Here is a 22,570-nt window from a genome sequence, read left to right on the forward strand (position 1 = left end):
ACCTCTCAGGAGACTGGTATCCTGGCACAAAAGGCTGCTAGAAATATAGGCTTACAACTCCTACGAGACTTTTAGGAGACTTGACAGTCCAGGAGCTCAGCAACCTCCAGGACGAGGTTAGAGAGGACAGAAGGCTGAAGGCATGGGGAGAGGGACAGTCCCAGCTTTGTCCCTTGTGTCAGTCTAATTGCTGGAATAGCTTGCTAGAGATAAAGGTTAGAATAATCTGTCCCTTCCCAACCCTCAGTTACTGGCTTAGTAATGGGAATAGTTGCAGAAAAAGAAGGATTAACTGCTTAGACAGCTACAACCTGTATAGAAGCAATAACACAAATATCAATTTACACATAGTCATTTTGTGCCAAAAAGAGAACAAAAATACAGAAAATTTGCACTTCTGGCCCCAATGCAAACTAATCCTGATGTTAAAAAAAAGAAAGGTCTCTTACATCACTCAAAGTAAATAACAAGAAACTGTATTCAGATGATTGTCACGTGTTGAACTCAGTGAAGCTGTATTAACTAGAAGTCTCTAGCGCAGTTAATATTACACCTACCTGTAGCAGTCTTCTCATTACAGCCTGAATTCCACTGAATAATATAGAATTACTCATTCTTCTTCTGCGTATCAAAGTAGATTTTTTAACAGTGTAATTATCTTCAAGTTATTCAAACAAAATCTGTGTCTTTACAATGGTGCAATGCCTAGCCATTAAAAATATCTTCTGTATAACACCTGTCACAGACTTGTTGTGCAAATTACCTAGGAGTTATATTTTGCTTTCAGAAGATAATACATATTCTTTCTCTTTTAGTACTTTCTCTAGAAAGCTATTAATCAAAAAGACAAATCATGACAAAAACCCATTTCCAACGCGTACACTACTGCAGGATAAACAAAGTCCCGTAGATGCTGTGACTCCTCAGCTGCCAAAATTAAGCTAGATTTTGCATTTTAACCTTTGCTAAAGATATGCTGTTCAGGGAACCCTGTGTTTGTGAACCCAGTGAATCTCCTCTACGATAAGGCAACCTAACTGAGACTTCAGAGAGCTTAAAGGATAGCTGTTCAGAGACATGCTCTGTCCAGTTTATTTTATTATGACTGCTGAGGCAGTATGGCTAACCAATTTAATCTTTCCTCTTCAACTGGAGATGCCATAGAATTCAATATCTTCAATTTTGGATTAATTATTGGATCACAAAGTTTCCATTTTGTTGTCGATCATAGGCAACATAGGCATAGGTAGATAGATGGGAACAAACCAGAGTGATCAGCCAGCTTAGCAGGCCACTTTTAGCAAGCTTGTAAATCCAGGGTAAAGTATGCTCTGGACAGCCACTACTCACTCATCAGCTTAGGCCTTGGTCACCCACATGAAGCTGCATGCCAGTATTTGGCAGATGCCAACAGAGCCTCAAGCTTTAGGTCTGTTTCTTGTACATAAGCCCTTTCTATGCCTGTACTTTTCTAGTCTTGGAGCCTGGAAGGTTCTAAAAAAGTTATCAACACTCAGTATAGGCTCATGCCTGCAGCTAATGTCACACTAGCTTTACATCAGCGTAACTTCACTGAGTTTAGTCATGTTCCTGTTAACCTAACCCAGCAGGAGAGCAAGGTCAGGGCTTTATAATAAAAGGTGATTTACGTTTTAGGCAAGTTTCTAGGTATTTGGATTGCATGTGTTTTCACAGTTTGCAAATATTTTAACACCTTTTGTGTCTCTATTAGTTCTATCATGGATTCCTGAGAAATATAAATGTGGTGCAATATTATGCTCACAAAACCTGAAAAAATCCCTGTAGATGGTAACGCACTTTGCAATGGAGAAGCTGTGTGTTAACCTATAGAGAATTTGTTATATTACTCATCACCTTTTTACTCAATCATTTGCAGATCAGTGGAGGATGAAGGACTGTTTGGCACTTGTCTATCAATTCCTATCTTCTTTCTGCTGTAAAAGTTACTAACAATAGCCAAACCAAGCTAGCAGGAGTTTAGTGGCTTTGGACAATCTGCTCTCTAAATGTTGTCTGGCATGACTGAACCTACTACATCTGTGTCATTTCTGAAGGGCTTGTTTCAGGCATATCCATGCCCATGGCAGTGAAACAAATGTCTTTCACTCTAGAGGAGATGATAAAATAGTGAAATATAGTATAATGTTATTAAAGTTCTTACAGGACGAAACAACCTCTTGAAGCAATTTACGCATGTGTTGCATGTCAGTAATAAAATGCACATTTTATCATATACATACAGCATAAAATATACAGTTTATTTTAACTTGATATATGTTGGAAAATAAGTTAAGCAGCAAGCATCAGTCAGCTGTTTCTGTCGCTCTGAAGGAAAAGGTATTTGGTATGGTCACTAAGCTAAGAAATAATGCAAACACTTAGCACGCGCTCCAGGTTAACTGTAAGCTAGATTTTCTTTAAGGGAGAGGAAACGTTTAAATGTTCAATTTTGCAATTAAACACTTGCATATTTGAATCTGGGAATAAGTACTCTAGGAAGATTCTAGGCATGGCACTACTAAATTTGTTGCCAAGCAACAAATCTCTATCTCCAAAACTCGTAATCTTGTTCCTGCAAAAAAATTCAACTAGAAAAGTTTTCCCAGAAACAAAGGTAAGGGATGAGTCTCTGCAGTTGAAAAATAATACAGCAGACAATTTAACAGGAAATGCTTTAGTCATTGTGTTACTTTTTACAACCTATACTCCTGCAGCTGAAAAGAACAGCTCCAGAGCAGTCAGAAAAATGCCTGAGTTTTATGAGGTGTCAGATACTGAAAATATAAGATGAAGTTCCTGCAGTGCAACATCGTTCAGACCACAGAGCTATGTAGAGAAGACTGGCTGCCTCTGCAGCAGGTTACTCACCATGACGCCCTGAATGGGACTGTCAGGTTGGCCAAGGACAGGTGGGCAACTATCTCTGCTTCTTTCTTAACTTCTTAAAGTTGCCTTGAAGTTTGTTAAGTCTGACTTTTTTCTTTTAATCAAAAAATGGAGTTTACTGTGGAGGATTCTATTTGCACCTCATGGTGAGCTTCAATCACAGCTGACTGAGCTGAGAAAAGAACCTGTCCAATAAATATCTGTTTTCTATTTTCCCATACAAATGAAGCCTGTTTTTCTCAAGGGCTGCCTTTCTTTGAAGGTAGCAATGTATGTGAATAAAAGAGAAATTCTGATATTTTCCTCTCTGGACGACTACCTGTAATGAATCTGAAGAAGAGCTTTTATTGGACAAAGACATACATTTAGCTCACTGTGTAGTTATTGATTTGGATGGGTTTTCATTGCTTTTGTGAACTATATTGTTTCAGTGGGTTTGAGAATTTTCCAAAGACACCTGCTTTACCGGAAAAGTGTTGCTCAGGTTGACTGGTCAAATCAGCTTTTTTTCTCTAGTAGAGGAACTTCTGCACTGAAAGAAGTTTTGGTGCTTTTAGGTGGGCAAGGAGACTGAATTAACACTGACTAAATCCAAGAGATTTGTTAAAACTGTGTAGTCAGCTAATGTGCATTTTACTTGATTTGCATTTTAACAGATTGTTCTTTGTAATTAACTATCACTGTCAAGAGTGCTAAAGAGATTCCATTACATTCCTTAACTGATAATCAAGACAATCAACAGCTGTAATGTGGCTGTAGGACTTTTGGTATGGACATGACTGATCCTCAGCACTTCTTATATTATGTTTTCTCTCACATGACATTAATAAACTCCTTCAAAACTATATTTACTGATTGAATTAACTTCAGTGAGTTATCTTTCGGCCTTTTTTAAAATATAAATGCATTTATTTCTGCAAACATGGTAAATGAATGTAGTATTTATTATAAACATTAAATAATAGACTATTACATAATGCGTAGTAAAAGTTCAGCTCTTTGACTTCTTATACAACTTATACACATTTCCATTTACAAAAGTTTGTTGAATTCAAAACCCAGCTTTCATGGCTGAATTCTTTCATATCTTCTCAGGTTACTTGAAAGAGTACATTAGTTAATAATCTTATGTTACTGGTTCATTACAGTCCACAGAGTACTTTGAATACGTGAAATACTGCACAAGCAGCATTTGCCAGGGCAGTATTTACGAGGATAGTATTTGTAAATATTCTGCCCTTGAATAAAGGAAAGGAAAGTAATTTAGAGGACAGTTCTGATTTAATTTCCATCCATACTTATCAATGCTAGAATAACAGTGGAATCATTTAAATTTACATCATGTGTAATCAGGATTAGGCACTTACACTTTGTAGTAGTGAAAGTAGATGTTATTGGAGTTTTATGTTACAATATCAAAAGCGATTTGGTCAGATTCCCAAATTTTAATAGTCAAATAGATTTTTTTCCCATTATCTGAGAAATTTCTTGCAGTTTAGTTTTCAGTTAATAGTTATTGGTACCACTTTTCTCATGTTATCTGAAGCTATATCTTAGTCCCATGGAGATAATCACTATTTATTTTACAAAGAGCTATGCTCAATAATTGCAACTGGTTTTTTTTTGAGGCTACTTCTATCTTTCTGAAAGTCCTTCTATTTTCCCACTTCAGGTATTGTTACTTTAATAAACACTCCTAGTATTCTAACAATAGCTTAAAAAAAGCTCAGTAATTATTCCTCTGGTTATCTTTTGTTGCATGTAAGAGAAAAAAATACAGTGGAGGTTGTAGCAAAAAAGGGAGTAGAGTATCCTTTGTTCCATTTGGCAGTGTTTTAAACTGGGTCTGTTCCAGCTGTGAATCTGGTGTGACAAGACAGTCAGTACCAAAATGTGGGGGAAATAAGGTATTGACACCTGAACTAAGATATATTTACCAAAGAAAAGGCCAAACTCCAGTTCCAATTGGGTTGTTGGCATCGTTACAGCACGCGCTGAAGAGCTGTTGGCCTCTGTACGTGCCTCTGCTACTGGGAGCTGACCAAGAAGTTTTCAAACTTTCACAAGGATTTAAAAAAAGAAAAACAGAAGAGTAAAATAAGAAATTTATGTGGTTGTTTTAGAAATGTTAATATGAATTAGAAAAAAAAATGTGGCAATGAATTCGTTATATTTAAGCAAATTAGTAACATCTACATAACATGGACAAGTTCTTCTGTTTTACATCCAGTACCAGGATCGACCTGTTAGCTTACAGTTTTGCAAAAAATATTTTCAAATAAAGATTTATTGCAGAAAAGAATTGAGAACGATTGATGATTGACTTGCAATACAGCTTAATAAAGTACTTAAAAATTAGACTAGCCTTCCAAAAGCCTACACAGTAAATATTGCTTAAGCAAGGCTTGCACATAGCTTCATTAACTATTAAGACACTGGGGAAGGTTGGATAAGAGTTGGCTAGCATTTAAAATCTAAAAATGATTTTTTTTTAACACAGTTATAATCTTAACAAGAATATCTACCCTGAGTAATTTTTCCTGGAGGAATTTTTTTTTTTTCTGGTGGAGCTGGCACCACCAGAGTTCTTTTCTTCTCTTCCCACTGTAACACTCACATCTAATAAGCAATCGCAGGCTGTAACCGCTTCATCAGAAAGACTTCCTTTATTCTCAAAGTCTGTTATTATAACGTCCCCCTCCCTTTTTTTTCATCAATTCTTCTTTACATTTGGGGCTTTTCATATACATATCATAAAAATGTCTGTTCATTATAATTTTGGTTCATTCTGTCGAAATTTACATACAAACGAGCTTATGAATGGGCTACTTTATTTTCTATTTCACTCTAGATGTTGAAATTAATGAGGTTTGTCTATCTTGATATCTTTTTCTCTACTAAGTTTACATGAGACCTGCTGTCTTAAGAAGGAATTACATTTTGAAGTGTCTCTTACCTCCTTCAGATGCAAATTTTATACTCGTGCTCACAGAAGAAATTAATAGATGGGACATTTGGAATAAAATATATATTGCATAGATTGTTAAATTTTGAAAAAAACTGTGAACCAAGAAATTCATAAGTGCTACTGATCTTTGACTTCCTTATTCATTCCAAACTATTTTGGGTTCTTCACAAGACTGATGAAAGTAATTTGCTTATTTTCATCAAGGTAGTTCTGAATTCTATTTAATTATTGCTGATTAGTTGTGGAATATTGTAAGCAGTGTTTGAATTATTATGTACTGATTAGCCTTCTTGGATATTTTGTGTATTAAAATAGCTGATTGATTAATTAGATTTTGATTTACAGGTTCTAATACCTTATCTCGTCAGATTTCATTGTCAGTATTTACCTTTCATTCTTTTACTGCATACTTTTCTAAAGTTTCTCTTTTCCAGTAGTGTTAAAACATACATTGATATTCATTAAATTAATCAAATTAGTGTAGCAAGCAGGTATGCAAACTTTCCCTAATGTAAGCAATCTAATGTCTGTAAATTTATTTCTTCAGTCATATGAGAAGTAGGTGAATCCTGAATGAGTACTGATTTATTCAAACATTCCACAGTACTTTACAAAACACTGCAACCAGAGATCAAGGGCAGCCCATTATTAATAGAAAAGAAGCAGGCTGCTAAAACTGAATTCTTGCATATGTTTTCAAGTATATGCATGCATATGAAACAAAAGCTGAGCTCTCAGGGAAACGAGGAGCTTCCCTTAATGCATATTTGCAGCTTAAGTAGGCCATACCAGTTTGCTCTACTTAAGTGGAAGATTTCAAAATGCACAACAACCATTTAGCTGGTGGAGATCTCTAAAGAATGGAAGCCAAGAATTACGTCAAAGTACTAATTATATCAAAGATGAAAACTTAAAAAAAGTAAGAGATTCTATGAGCAGCCTTGTCCTCCACTAAATTGTACTCAGTAAATTGCCTTTGTCCTAAAGCATGTAATAAAATATAACCCGTGAGTTTTGATGTCAATAACAGCTAAAGGTAAAATTCATTCAGTTTTACAGTCCAGGCTTTCAGGGTATGTGTAAATAGAAAGGTGATACTGGCTTACCTCACTGACCAAGGGTCTTCTTATGGAAGATCCTTCACAAAATCTGAAGGTCATTATAACCCAGAATCCTCAGTACTACAGTACTTGCCAAAGAGCAAACCTGATGGCTAATCTACTATTATTTTTCTTACAGTTTTAGGCACCAAACCCTCAGGTTTGTGCATTTCCTTATAGTCTTTACTTATAGTCTTATTCACTTCAATATGACGTTCAGTACTGCTGAATTGTGTTCAAATCTCCAGAGGATATGGTAGGAAGACAACAAGAAAGAAAGAAGTAAAATACAGAAAATTAGCTTCTTGCATGAGTTTACAAGGCACAGCAGCAAAGATTTTGAAATGTTATAAATCTTATTGCTATTCATATGTCTAAGAAATAATGAAAGCATCATGAAAGCTTCATGAAAGAGGCAATTTTTATTTAAGAAATCCTTTTGAATGGAGAACTTCAGCCGACTGCAAAAGTCACCCTTTTCGTGGCCCTCCCATTAGAAGATTATCCTTTAATTTATTAAACATTTATTCCCTACTCACATGGAAGATTAAAGTTAAATGAGAAAGCTAATATCTGCCATCAAACAGGTGATAAGAAATAAATGGTAAATTGGGCATGACAAGTTATGTTTGCTAATGCCATTTACCCTTCTTCCTGTCTAAAATGCTCACTTCATGTTTTATTTTCCTGCTTGCAGCAGTGCTGCAAAGTACTGCTGGCTCCTGCAATTCACTGAAAAAAAAAGAAAGAAGGAAGGTGGCACAGGTTAGGAAGGTTCACGCATGAAGACTGTCCTGTCACCAGAAAAATTTCCTACACAACTGTTATCAGAACAGAGTGGCTCTTATATCTGTGCCTTTCTGTGTGATCTTGCTTATGGCTAACAATTTTTTATCATGAGGAGTTCCTCACTTTTTTGAGGAAATATATGGTGTGACAGAAGAGAGCCTGAAGGAAGTAAAAGAATAACTACCGCTTTTAAGGAAGGGTTCAGTGAATTCTGAATTCGTGGGGTCTTGATTCAGCATAATCTAGAAAAACAAGCCTGACTGAGGGGTTTTCATCAGCTTCATCTTGCCCAGACCTTTTAGGGACGTTCTTGCATTTCTGGAATATTGGAACATTCTTTGTCAGAAATTCAGAATGGAAGATGAATCATGCTATTCAAAATATTTTTTATCCTTTTCTGCAGGAGTCTTAATTTTACACTATATACCTTGAAATTTCATCTGAATGTTATTCTTCACTCTTCCACAGTTGCTTACTGTGGTTGTCTTTGTTGTATGTGTTTGAGAAATGTCTAGAACCCTATTCAAGACTATACAGACGCAGCACAACTGTAAAGCTACCTCTGTGTGTTGATATGTAGCTTAAACACTGCCTATATTTAGGAGACATATCTGGAAACCATGCTCTTAGCCAGACCTTTACATAAATAATATATCAGTGAAGTGATACTGATGTAGTCGTGGTGTGATGATTTTAACTGTTCAGGTGATAATGTAAATAAGAATGAACTTTGTTCTTTAACTGCTAAGAGTAAAACTGTATCAGTGTTTTATCTGAACAATGTCTGGGAGTTCCTTAATCTTCTCATAAAGCAATTTCATGTTCACAGACTGTTAATGATTTACTTTCTTTGCTCAACTGTCTTCTGCATCTGCTTTTTGTTATACCACTAAGGGGCTATAAAGTTTTGCACTGGTTTCAGCTCACAGTGTAATATGTTTCCAGACTCAAACTCAGGATAAGCCTTGTCCATTTATCTTTACTGAATTTTTGCTAAATTAATTGAATAACAGTATTATTCAAACTTTTAAAAATTAAAACTTCATAAAAAATACAGTAACATCACTGTGTTACTCCGTTTTGTTTGTACCACTCCAGTACTGGATTTAGTATAAAATTAGTATAACTTCATGGTGAATTAGAAACCTTACAGGATATCTATGATAGAACAAAGTAAATAAGAAACTAAGATAATGAGATACCTAGAAGTCAATAGAAACTTGGACTCCTGCGACACCACCTTTTTGAAGACATTACCAGAGATTTAAAGTAATCTATGCTTAAATGCTGAAGTTAAATATCTACCACCGCTTAACTTACTGCCACGCAACCTTGGGCTCTAGTCTTTCAAGATCACAAAATCTGAGCAGCCTCAGGGATAATGAGACCTTGAATGGAAGGTTTCAAAGGGAAGAAACTGGCTGCTGCAGTATTTCTGTGAGTGCCTGACTAGATGTCATTCTTTCAGGAATGATGAAAGGTAGGATATAAGGAATCTTTTTCTTTCTTTTTTGCGCAGTGGCTAAAAGCAATCAAAATGTAACGGCAAGTACTTCATTTCAATACTCTGTATTGCACTTTACTCAGGAATACTTACGGTATGACTAAGCATATTTGAACTAGGTAGAGGATAAAAACACCTTGGACGACAGCCAGTGAGGATGAGAGTTCAGGAGAGGCTAGGTGTAACGGCAAGCACCACAGTGGGCTTTTGCAACCTACTGTGACGCTTTTACCAGCATGACTGCAGAACTAGCAAAAGTATATGTCTGCTTGCACTTTCTACATGTATTTTCAGTACAGAACAGGAATTTTTAAAGCTATACAGTAAGGGGTCAAAATGGGCAAGAGGCTGGCTGGACACCCAGGAAGAAGTAGGTTGCACCTTTTGAACCACTAGAACTGCATTTCTAGATCGTGGGGGAAATGAGCCTGAGGCAGAATTCCTCTTGAACAGCTCTCCACATACATTGCAGTGGTCTAATTAGGAACTTTTTGGCAAAAATAAAAGTCAGTCAGTCAAAACGCTGTTTTACCAAGGGGGAAGAAAAAAGTCTGGATTCCTGACTGCTGGCTTGCATGAGAGTTCAGAGGACACTACCTTCAAAACCCCTGTAAAAGCTGAGGCATTAAATGAGGCTTTTTGAAAGCCCTGGCCCTTGAGGCTTCAGCCCAAGACTTCAGAAAGGGGGCTCAGTATTTCTTTCAACTACCTAGAGTGTGGAGAAGTCTCCTTCCTCTATTTTTCCCATCATATATCATTCCTACCCCACAGCTTATTCTGGCTGAACGCAGAATGGAGTGATTCACAGTGTATTTTTTGAATGCTACAGTCTACTAAATCTCAAACTTCTTTTTTATAACCACCAGGCTATGTCACCACTCCGAAAGACACCTATCCCCCAGAGAATGGCCCACAGAAGCCATTTCCTTGGCCTCTAGGCTTAAATGATACAGAACGGTTTCTGACCTCACCACTTAATACTAGTCTTTGAAGCGCAGAGGGGTTCAGCCCACACAGTAGAGCACTAGAATGGCTCACCCATGCCCTTAAGGTGCAGTTTTCCATTTATGTGGTCTCAGTTCATACTTTATGAAACAACGTGAGGCTGTTTTTCAGTTATCCAAGAGTGTCTGTGGTAGGAAAGGTGTCAAGAAGGAACAAAGCCCACTGAAATACTGCTGAAGGTGGGGCTTCTTCAGAGGAAAGTTGGTGATTTGCTTCCAAAGAGAGGCTGGAAACAAACTGACAAGAGCAGTGGACCAGGTTTTCCCACTAAATCAGAGAGCTATTTGGCAGCTTAGATGTGCCTACAGAGATTGCTTCTGAACCACTAACCACTATATGCCTTTTACCTCACCATACATCCATTTCTCTACACAGCTTTTTCATATGATATTGAAATACTTATTTCAGAATATTAAACCCTTGCTTCACAAATACTTAAGCTTGTGGATTGTTAATGAAATGATTAATCGGTCTGGTTTCTCATTGTCAGTAATCTTTTAATGAACTAAGTGTTATTCACTCATTTAACCTTCAGTGAGAGCCAGCAAAACAATCCCATATTTGAACAGACTCAAAAAAGATCATGATGCAACCACAAGGACTATTCAATAACTGGAACTACCGGTTAGTTCCCAAACCCTTTTGCTGAATGTCAGCATCAGCAACGGTGGGAGCCACCAGCAGCAGAAGGGTCAGCACTGCTCGTAGTTGCAGCTCCCAGCTCTGTGCTGGAATATGTATCACTGGAAGAGCTAGGAACACCATCGCACAAGTAGGATAGTCTGCTGGATGTAATACACATCTCACGTACCTTGATGCTTTCATTTTTCGTTTTTGTGTAAGGAGTGCAAGTAGACTCCTGAAAGAAAATGGAGGTGGTTCTTTTGATTTATTCTGGTGATCCAATCATTTTGAAACTCACGTGTGAAGCACAAGCACAAGGTCATCTCTAGCTCCTCAGAATACGCTATTTTAATTTAAGGTGGTAAATTCAAACTGGCACAGAGCTATTTAGGTGGCCTTTCTCTGCAAACCTATCACTGCAGCTGTTCTTAAAGGTTATCAGTGCCAGAGGGGAGTCAGGGCTTGCATGGACATTTAGAATGGATTTATGAGGGCAAAAATGTGGTACAAGAGCAGAGAATGAAGATGAATCCAGTATTACTACCTAGATATAAAGATAAATAGATGGCACCCATATAGATATCTTAAAATGGCAGATTTCATGGAGTGAGAGGGAATAAGATGCTACATCTACAAGCAGTTAGGAGTTCAGATCTTGTTCTGTATTTACTAGACAAATAATGAATATTTTGGCATGTTCAGGTTCGTTACCTTCTCCCTGAAAATGTGAATAAGAATTCATTCATTCAGCATATATCCTACATACATGTTGCTGTTTTGAGAGTAAGAAAATGAAAATATTCTTTCTTTTTTTTTTTTAGTTTACCTAATTGGAGAATTTTAGCATAGTTTATTAAGATAAAGGTTTAAGTGAACTTCTGAAGAAATAAAGATAGATGAACACATGCATGAACTGAAATTAAAAGGAAAAAACCTCATAAATTAATATATTTTCATTTCTGTGAGTGTTATCTAGTTTTTCTTCTGAAAGTCTTCAGAAAAAAAAAAAAGAAAAAAGAAAAAAAGAGCTTTATGTACTCACCAGCATCTGGAATACAGTTTTTAAAACAGTAAGATAATTTAAACACAACTATAACATTTTTCCTGTCAGGAGAGAATGAGTTAGCAGATTGTATTAAACTCAGTCAGGTTAGGAATAAGCAAATTATGACAGATGCAAGAAACAAAAAGGAACATAGCTTTATTGTATAGACAGAGTGAGTGAAAAGTCACAGGGCAATGTAATCATGACTTTTCACGAAGAGTAAATAGAAGAAACATAAAATTTAGTTGTGATAACAGATAGGTGAAACAATAAAAGCCACCACAATTAAAATAGGTGTGAAGGTGTGAGCAGAAACTGAGTGATGTGGCCTAAACTCTTATACATAAGTACAATAGTAAAGGTGCTGCTTAATGGAATTTCGTGGCAAAAGTATTTTCATCTCAGTCAAATTAATCTTGTTGGTATATCTTTCAAAGAAAGGGCTAATAAAGAGGTTCAGGACAAAATACTGACGAAAAGAAGCAAAGGACTGTGAGGAAAGGAACAATATACAGCTTTTGTAGGTGTTCACAATGGCTTTGAAGAAATTGTTCCTTCTGTCTTCAGGTTTTCTACCCAATGGAAAATATGAACAAAAGCAAGAAACAATTGCTGAATTCTGAGAACTATGAACAAAAGCAAGAAACAATTGCTGAATTCTGAGAACTGGACAACTGTTCAGATTTGCAAGGGGTAACAGTATTGCAGGAGAGAGGAAAAAAAAAGGTGAGAATATCAATAGAGATTCTTGGAAGTCAGCGCAAGGGAATCTGAAGAAGAAATAACCACAATGCACTATTATAAAAAGTCATTTGTTAGTAAGAGCACAAACCTCATCATCAACCTGTTGCTGTCCACATTTCACCAGCACTGCTATCAGTAGCAGATATTTCAGAACATTATATTTGGGCCTTGTATTTTCCATATTCACAAAATCATGAATGTTACATAAAATTCAGAAAAGGAAGGAAATTTATTTTATTCCTACCACAGAAGACACACTGTAGAAATACGGTAGTATATAACATGAAATCACTGAAATACAGTGAGATGTAAATATGACTGGTTTTGCCTAGAGTGCTACAACAATGTTTTGATATATAAGCACTATTTAATCTTGTTAATCAGAATAATAGTTGATTGTACCTCTATAAAGCAGATGATAAACACTACCAAGGTGAAATAACAAATATTCTTTATCTTCCATATCAAAGAACAAGATGAATGACATCTGATGCAAAATATTTAATGAAGAGTTTTATCAATAACTTGAATAGGGTTGACAGCTAGTCATGTTCTTTATACTGAATTAGTACTACCTCCTTATAATGCAGTATATGTATTTCATCCTTTACTGTTATTTTTCTTATCTATCATCCATCTCTATCTCTCTGTCTCTCTATCTTTACTCAAAATACTGGAATTTCTACATTTTAAGGTACTTACTACGAACAAATAAATCTCATCATCATGACAATGATTTGGGAACTTTCTCATGGCAACTTTTTTTTTCCTGCACATTTCCTTTTGAAATGTCAGCAAAAACCATTAAAATTCACTTAATAATAATTGGCATTAAAAGTGTGGCAAGCAGGAAAGGGAAGGGAAGGGAAGGGAAGGGAAGGGAAGGGAAGGGAAGGGAAGGGAAGGGAAGGGAAGAAAGGAAAAGGAAGGTAAAGGAAGGGAAAGGAAAAGAAAGGAAAGGGAAGAAAAGGGAAGGGAAGGAAATGAAAAGAAAAGGAAAGGAAAGGAAGGAAAAGGAAGGGAAAGGAAAGGAAAAGAAAGGGGAGGGAAGGAAAGGGAAGGGAAGGGAAGGAAAGGAAAAGAAAAGGAAAGGAAAGGAAGGGAAAGGAAAAGAAAGGGAAGGGAAGGGAAGGGAAGGGAAGGGAAGGGAAGGGAAGGGAAGGGAAGGGAAGGGAAGGGAAGGGAAGGGAAAGGAAAGGAAAAGAAAGGAAAGGGAAGAAAAGGGAAGGAAAGGAAAAGAAAAGGAAAGGAAAGGAAGGAAAGGAAAATGAAGGGAAGGGAGTGGAAGAGAAGGGAAGGGAAAGGAAGGGAAAGGAAGGGAAAGGAAGGGAAGGGAAGGGAAGGGAAGGGAAGGGAAGGGAAGGGACGGGAGGAGAAGAAAAAAGAAAAGAAGAAAACCAACAGTTAGCTGCTTGAAAAGGTCAATTGCACCTCCTTGTGGTGTACTAAAAAAATGATCAGTCTTTGACTCATGGCTGATTTTTACTATCTTGAGACAATGAGGGTAATTCTATTTGAATATACCCTGGAGATTACACAAGGAAAATCAGTATCAAATGCATCTGTTTAGAAATGTATCTTATTCTGCATCTGTGTAGGAGGTCCTGAAGCAGACCACCGCAAAAATGACATTAAATAGGGGACATTAAATAGTTACCAGCCATAGGAATCTGGCTACCGAAAGATCTATTTGGCTTTTGACCACTACCAGTGCATCAAAATCAGCAGTCAAGTATTGTTACTATTACATCAAATTATGACCTAAATTTGGTCATATGCCTACTCTGGCATTCCTACTCCTATTGACCCAATTTAAGGCCCCTATGTTAGTTTTTTCTGCTCTCGAATACCCTCTAGTAGAATCTTTTGCTAGAGGGAGTTTTCAGTATACTTACAGCCACAGAGGACCTTGTAGCACCTGAGGTTACCTTAGGTTACCTTTGGGCTGCGCATGCATCCATCAGATGTTCAGCTTGTGATTGTACCTTGCCCACTCTTCCATTCAGTCCTGATTTTGGTACTGTCTTGCCTCCATGCTGTGGGCAAAACAAAGATTGTTACCCTCCAGCTCTCTCATTTCCTGTAGAGTGCAGATCCTGAGCAATATTCAGCAAACCAAGCATATATTTCCCCGAAGTTGTGTGGGGAGTATCATTTTATTGGCATTCAACTTCGGAAGCTAAACATCAAAGCGTTATAGATTTACCAAAAACACCCATAAACCAACCCAACCAACCAAACAAAACAATCCAAACCTAAGAAGGTTTAAAGCTCAGTTGTGATGTATCTGGAGGCTAGGAGCTGCTAGTACAACCACAGCAAATTTGTATGTGGGTTTCTGTTCACTTATTCCACCCAAGCCTGTACCACTTACTTCATTTCTTCTTTAACGGGGTTATTGCCATTAGAGATGATATGTGTACACAAATATACAGAAACGTAAACTTTTAATATATTCTTGATTTGAGTAATCTTCTTATTGTCTGTTTTTATTGCAGAACAGGTATGAGACAGGCGAAATCTACACCCCTAATAGAATTCAATAAGATTAAGTGCTACATTTACAGAATTTTTGTCGTGTGGAAATGCTTTCCATAGACTGAGACATAAATAAGGAAATCAGAAACTAGTATCAGGTAGATTATTGTTCCTTTGTTATTGGTTAATGCTGTCTGGGAAAATAACTCACAAATGCTGAGATACTAGTGCATTGTAACTCTACAAACCTCAGTGAAATATAGCTCAGATATACTGTTGTATGCGATATGAGACTTCAGCGGGCTTTGGACCAGACTTCAAGTGATTATTTCCTCACTCCTGGCTATTTTTTGCTATGAGGAAAGATGCAATCTGAAGCAGTCACTTGCTGAAGAATGGACTAATGTATAATGAGTGTTGGTTACAGTGGTGGAAATTGAAGATTCAGAAATGTTGCTAGATATGAACTCCAGCTTCTCATATTTGAAATTAAATTAATTTCTAACTAATTGAAGACACAGGACTGTCTTAGGTAACAGTTATTTCCACTTTTCTGAACACTTATCTTGTTTATTTATGAAATAGTGTAAATATATATTACGTGAATGTGATTCAGAAGCGTTTTTCCACCAGAAGTCAATAATACAATTCACTTTGTAGGAAAAATGCTTGGACTTCCCTGATATTCTCTTTAGTCTAGGATGCCTGCATTGAAGTGATCTTTTCTGTCATTTTTCAAAGAATAATCAAAGAATTTGGAGAAAGTTTAACTTCCACAAATGGCACGTACGGAGCCCGCTGAGAATGTGGCAGAGCAGAGCTTGCATACCGGTATGTAATCCTGGAGAAGCGTTTGAAGTTCCCTGAGCTATCAACCAGTCTGTGTCCAAAGTTAGAATGAAACTGCCTGATGTTAGGAAACCTAGGAATAATGGTTGATGCTTGTAGCCACACCTTCACTATGAAATGATAGCTAGACGATGCCAACTTCTGCCGTTAGCAAGAATTAGACAGAAGGAATGGCTCATTCTATGAAGGGAAAAATACAAGCCGTTGTAGGTAAAGTTGTTCATACCCCTTTGTACCCTCTGGCTGTTCTGATACCAAAACCGTGCTATCGCAGTAGTCACAGAGTGACAATAATGATTGAAATGGTAAACTTTGTTTATCCTTGCCTCTGTGACCCAGGGCTTTTAAGGGACTTTTTAATGAACTTCTGAGGAAACAAAAACAAAAAGAACACATTTATAAAGTGAAATTAAGATTTTTATTAAGCTCTAAAGTGAATTAAGCTGCGTGGAGCATGTTTCAGTGGAAACATTGTGAAAATTTGGGATATGCTTTAGAGTGCATCCCATTTTTTGCCAAATAGCTTTATTGCCTTGTAAAGAGAGAGGCAGCTGCCTGTTTCCTATAGAATTTATTTCCGCCTTTATGTTTGTGTAGTGCCTTGTGTGATCTGGGTTGAGTGAGGCAATTCTACCTTTGTTGAAGCCTTTGCTTATACCAGGAAAGTTTTTGTAAGTTAGGGAATCACATACTTAAATATGTAAAATAAACTTCCTTTTCAGAGTTCATCACTTAAAGTAGTTGGAAGAGTGCAAGTGTCACTTATATCAGCAATAATTTTGCATTTTGAAAATGTGATCTTGTTTCCGTAAGCCTGATGAACTGTTAACAAGGCAATAAGACACAGAAGAATATTTTGTGTGTGTGTGTTTCACGAAAATCTCCAGAATGAATGAAAAAAAAATTCTAGAGAATCTCATTTTTCCATACTTTTTTACAGAACACTATTTAAAAATCATTAGTATTCAGTATTTCTACAAAAGGCATTATTTTCCAGTACAACAAATATATCATAAAACCCAGAAATACATTAAATAGAAGTTCATTAAAATGGAAGTAAATAAAAGCTAAATATACTGAGTAAAAATGTTTGGAACTATAAAATCAAATGCTAATAGCTGGGAGCAGTTTCCACATTGCAAGAACTCTACAGTAAAAAATGTTCATGGAGGAAAAACAATGATTTAATCTTCTAGGAAACCTTTTGCCACAGGAAAGGCAAGTTGTGTGCTTCAGAAAGCAAAGGAAGTAAGGATACATGGGAGGAGGTATGTTCTACCTCAGATTATAAACCCTAGGAAGTTATTTGGGCTAATTCTAGAGAGTTCTTTATTAGTAGGATACCTATTTATATTAGACTTTGTATTAAAGCAATCACAGTTTCTTTGCAATTAATAATTGTTCTACTGTTAAAAAGTTATATACTGCACTAACTAAAGCTTAGGATCTAATCAGTCTGCATTTCACTGGGTCATTCAGAGCCCTCATGAATGTATATTCTTGAGAGTCTCATCTCATAGCCTTACTCAGTGCTGTAAACCGCTATAAATCATTTTACTGCATTAGGACTGTAATTAGCAATGAACTTTCCTGTCTTGAAAAGATCTGATAGCCAATTACATATAAAATCATGTTATCATCAGAGATTTTTAAGGCTTTTAAAATAAAATATATAACTATATCCAAAAAGTAGATAAAGCTTGCAAAGTTGAAAAGTCAAAGCTAGTGATAGTAGAAGACCAAAGCTGCCATCACTTCTTTTTTTCTTCTGATTTGTAATGACTTTTAGAAGTTTGGGGAGCAAAGATTTGAGCAGTTGGAGCAGACAGTCCTGAAAGTAGCTGGAGTTTTGACTGGATGTAGGCAGTGGAGTTTTGCTTACAATTGTAGAATCACAGAATAGCTTTGGATGAAATGCACCTTGGGATGTCGGGCTCAAGCCTTCACGCAAAGGAGGGTCAGCTAGAGCAGGTTGCCCAGTCAAACTCTGAATATCTCTAAAGATGGAGATTGAACAACCTCTATGCAGTTCACTGACCACCTCACAGTGAAATTTTTGCCTTGTGCCCAGCTGGAATTGCCAATGTCCCTGCCACCTCTCATCTTCTTGCTGCACGCCTCTGGGAAGGGTCTGGCTCCATTTCCCCTATGCCCTCCCACCAGACAGCTGAAGGAAGCAAGAAGACCTGCCCCAGCCTTTGCTTAGTCGGTCCTCCTGGGTCATGTGTCCAGATGTCCCTCCTCCCATGAGGTGTCCCACCTCATGAAAAGCACAGACAAATCGATATTGAAGAGGCCAGAGGTGAGGTGTTCTGCCAGGGATGCCTACAGGTGGGATAGGGAACTGTCACAGACATGAGAAGATATGTCAGCTGAATGCCTCACTCACAATTTTTATTACTTGATTGCAATTTAATGATTTACTAGCTTTTATGCTTAGCGAAGACTTGCTTGGATGAGATTGGTGGCCTTCTGTAAGCCTTTTTTTTTATTCTTTAAATGATATCTAGTGCAGTGTGAGGTGGGAAAATTATGTAGCTGGATTATGAGAAGTAAATTTTATTTGAAGCTGTTACATAGATGGTGGTATGACCAGCAATATGACCATGTATAAATGTTTTGTGAAAATTACTTATAGACTGAGTTTTCATTTGTTCTGAAAATATTTTCTAAGTTTGTCCTAGATCAAAGTTTGTCCATGAGGATGTTACCTGTCCAGTGTTCACTCATGACAGTGAGCACTGACTCAGTCGTGCTGTCTCATATGGCTCTTGGATGCACTCATTCAGTAGACAGAACTTGGCTTTTGTCCATGCTTTGGATAGAAGGAAAAGAGTTTGAAGATTACAACATTGATGGACAGATCTTTCTGCAATCTGGTCAAAGTTTGCTCCTATTGACCCAAAAGTGTTTTTTTCCTGGAAGATTCTCTTTTTTTTTTTTTTCATGAACATCTGCCGAAATGAAAGCAGATGAGGGTTGCAAAATAGGAGAGACACTCCTCGAGTTCTTCTGTCAAGACATGCATTTGCTACACAGAGTGGCTCCTCTGATGGGACTCTTTGGATTGTCAGGAGCAGTCTAGAATATACTTGGAAGCTTTTTTCAGGAAACACACTGATATTTTACAAGCAGCTGTACGAATTACAGTCTCTGTCCCTTGTAATTTAGTGCTGGCTTCTTTAGCCTCATGAGTTCCTCCTCTCCCTGAAAACTGTGAGCACAAGAGTGTTTGATATATAATGGCTATAAATATATTTGCCAATGGTGCCACTTCATGCCTAAGAGAACTTTCACATCTCTGTGGGTTTCTTCAAATTGAGCAAAATAGTAGCACATTTTCATTGGGTCTAAGGAACATCGTCCTGTAAAGACTTTTGCCACAAGTGCAGAATTGAGGTGCACTGACGTGATCTTCTTGGTTTTTTGTTTTTGTTTTTAAAGAGGCTTTGGTGCTTAGGGAAATATGTGCTTATTGGCACTGTGTGAGCGGGCTTAGTTTGAAACTCAAGTGGTTAAAATTTGAACACACAAATTTCTCAATGAAGTTCAAAAGAACTGACATAAGAGGGAGCCATAGCCTTTCCGAACCGGAGTATTATGGTGACTGGATGCATATGGGACATTCCTAGCTGGAATAGGAAATGGTTTAATCTGGTTTCAGGCACACATTGAAATCCACCTTGTAATATGAAGGGTTTTTTTGGTTTTATGTTCATTCCACTATAAAGATTAACTACAGCCCAAAATTTGCTTGTGCCCAGTTTTAAAATCCTCCCAAATTCAGTGTAAGGAGGTTAAAATATGCATTCAGGCAGACCTGTATGAAGCTCCTGGGACAATTTAGACACTCTAGGTTAGGTGATTTTCTTTCTTCCAGTATTTCCCGGCCCATTGACCTTGGCTCACATACTTCATATATAGCTCTGCTGCTGCAAAGAATATGTATGTCTCTGTTGCTCTTTTGCCCTGCTCTATTTTTGTGCACGGTCTTTTTCGTTATATTGTTTGTTAAACATTTACAATAGGGCTTCTTGAAAATCAATATTCTCGTAAAGATGAAGAGAGAAAAGAAAAAGAGCAACCTAAGCAAGCAAATATGTTAATCTGTATTTTTATCCTTGCTTTCAGGAAAGGTGAGTTTAAGACAGATCTCTACTGTAGAATAATTTTTGCAGTGCAGATAAGAAGTATATTGGTTAGATATGCATCCAGTGGAGGTAAAGTGGAGCTGAACATGGCTATCACCGCTCAGGGGACACTTATATTGAATACCTTAGGTAAAGAGAGATAGAATTCCCCCGGCTGTAGTGCTGTGTCCCAAAATTTTGGTAGCTCAGTCGCTGTGGTTCCTTATGAAGAAGATACTGACATTTTTTAAAGAAAAGCATCAAGGTTTTATCCCTTTATGTCACAATGTTTCTAGCATATCTGGTATGGTTTCTGCTTCCATGTTATATATACAAGTTGCCTTTACTCTCATCTTTAGCTAGAGAGTAAGAATGTTCCATTGATCATGCTGCAGTTTCTGGACTGCCAGAAGTTTTCATCTGGCTATCATGGAAATATAATGAATTTGATAATAATAATGAATGAGATGTGGGGAAAAGGGAGAGAGGGCTGTTTGGTGCAAGCAAAACTCACTCATTGGTTCTCAGTAAAAAAGATCTATAAAAGAAACGCACACAAGGCAGATGCTAATCACTGTCCGTTCAGTGCATGATGAGATGTCACCATACTGCAGTGGTGTGTGCAGTGACAGCCTGCCTAAAACAGAACTGAGTTGACCATGTAACGAAATAATGAGACAGAAGGAGAATTTAGAAAGGAAATCGAAGCCCTGCCACTCCTGTGAGGATGTTCATGTATCCAGTCAATGTGACTCCTGTGAGCAGAACGCTTTTCTGTTTTGGCAGCAGTTTAAAACGTTCTTTGGAGCTGTTTTCGCCAAGCACATTGTTGATATTTTACAAATAGCTGTCTTGAGTTACAGTCTGCATCCTCTGTAATTGCTGCTGTCTTCTATGTCTTCTGCAGCATCACCAGCTCCTCCCTTTTTCTCCTCCCCTAAAATTTGGGAGCAACAGTGTTTGAAAGTTTGTCACTGTAGCCTCAAACAGCTGCAGGAGCTCAAAGGCAACTGGCTGGAAACATCAAGGTAAAACCTATTTCCATCAATATAGTGAGCCAATACCTCTGCTTCAGCCAAATCCTGAAAAGGAATTATTTCAAAAACAGATTCTGCATCATGAAAGGAGCAGAACAGGATCAGGTGTGACACATTTCCTTTCCTAAAAAAAAAAGAAAAAAAAGTATGAAAACAAGAATATAATTTGTACTTAAAATATCACTTTTCTTCAGAGATTAGACTGGGTAAGAAAAAGTTGTTCATATAAAGAATTGTGTATATATGCATAAGCTTTTCATCATTCTGCAAGTATTTGTTTTCAATATCTTTTTTCTCACTGGAAAAACTATTGATCATATTTCTTCAGTTCTGTATAGTTATATAGTTTTATGCTGCATGAACAGTGTACAAATTAAGAAATATTTGTACTGAAAAGAATTACTAATTTAGGAAAAAGAGTTTGATGTGCTTGTGCTTATTATATATTACTATAAATTAAGTTTATAGTGGTATATTATTTAAAAAGTTCTGTGATTATTTTACTAAACTGTTTTAAATAACAACAAAAGACTGTATACCTAGCATATGCTGCATATATTTTCAAAAAGCACAATGAAAAAGCAAGATTGTGCAATGATAATGAAAAACAAATGAAATAGCAGTGAACAGAAGAACAATTTATTTAACTAAAAAAAATGAGAAAAAGCAAAGAAAATGTGTCTCTTTGGGGGCAATTATCTACAGGAATGGGTACATGTTTCTAATATGTATTTGAGAGTTATATAGTAGAAAAAGATTTAAACTAATTGTTTCTTATTCTGTGAACATGAAGTGTCATCAATATCTTTAAATATGAGGCTAGCAGAAGATTTTTATGTATTACTGATTAAAGATCTCTTTTCTCTGATTTGATGCCTGTGTTATACTGCTGCTGTTCACCTGACAAAAATGGAAGAGGTAGACAACATCTGCAAGACCAGCTCTTAGTTTAAATCTGCAATAATTTAATGATAAATTCTGCTACATTTCTTCTTCCAAAACTCAAAATTTTTATTCACATGCAATACTATCCTTCCTTTTTAACATCTTTTTAAATTGTTTCTGTATATAATATAATAAAATCATAAAGGTAGCTACATTTTTATTTAAGATTGAAAGAAAGAGGTAGATCATATTTTCAGTTTCACAGCAATATAGAAAGTTGAAGTGATTTCAAAGGGTTTCATGCAGTGCATCAGTCACCCTCTCTTAACATAGGATGAATTTTATCAAGCATGTACTATAAGTAGAATTATAATTCATATTAGCAGTAGTTAGCTCTCATTGAAATGTGCATGCTTCTTAACTAGTCTGTATGTACCATTACACATACTGTGTTGAACCCTTTTTTCTTTCATGATCTATCATCTATGGAAATGTTTATTTCTTT

General features: G+C 36.8%; 1 long non-coding RNA gene across 2 annotated transcripts; it reads left to right on the top strand.

Moving 5' to 3' along the window:
• The first annotated feature begins 9,138 nt into the window (after positions 1 to 9,138).
• LOC138064514 (uncharacterized) lies at positions 9,139 to 21,302 on the top strand. Of its 2 annotated transcripts, XR_011137780.1 has the most exons (4): positions 9,139 to 9,244; positions 12,510 to 12,668; positions 15,906 to 15,995; positions 18,085 to 21,302. It is a non-coding gene; the product is annotated as an uncharacterized lncRNA (long non-coding RNA). The 2 variants fall into 2 exon arrangements; XR_011137779.1 differs by lacking the exons at positions 9,139 to 9,244; positions 12,510 to 12,668 and adding an exon at positions 15,191 to 15,322 and having other exon boundaries at positions 18,688 to 18,805.
• Positions 21,303 to 22,570: the final 1,268 nt, after the last annotated feature.

The sequence above is a fragment of the Struthio camelus genome, chromosome Z, assembly GCF_040807025.1.
Source record: "Struthio camelus isolate bStrCam1 chromosome Z, bStrCam1.hap1, whole genome shotgun sequence".
NCBI lineage: Eukaryota > Metazoa > Chordata > Aves > Struthioniformes > Struthionidae > Struthio > Struthio camelus.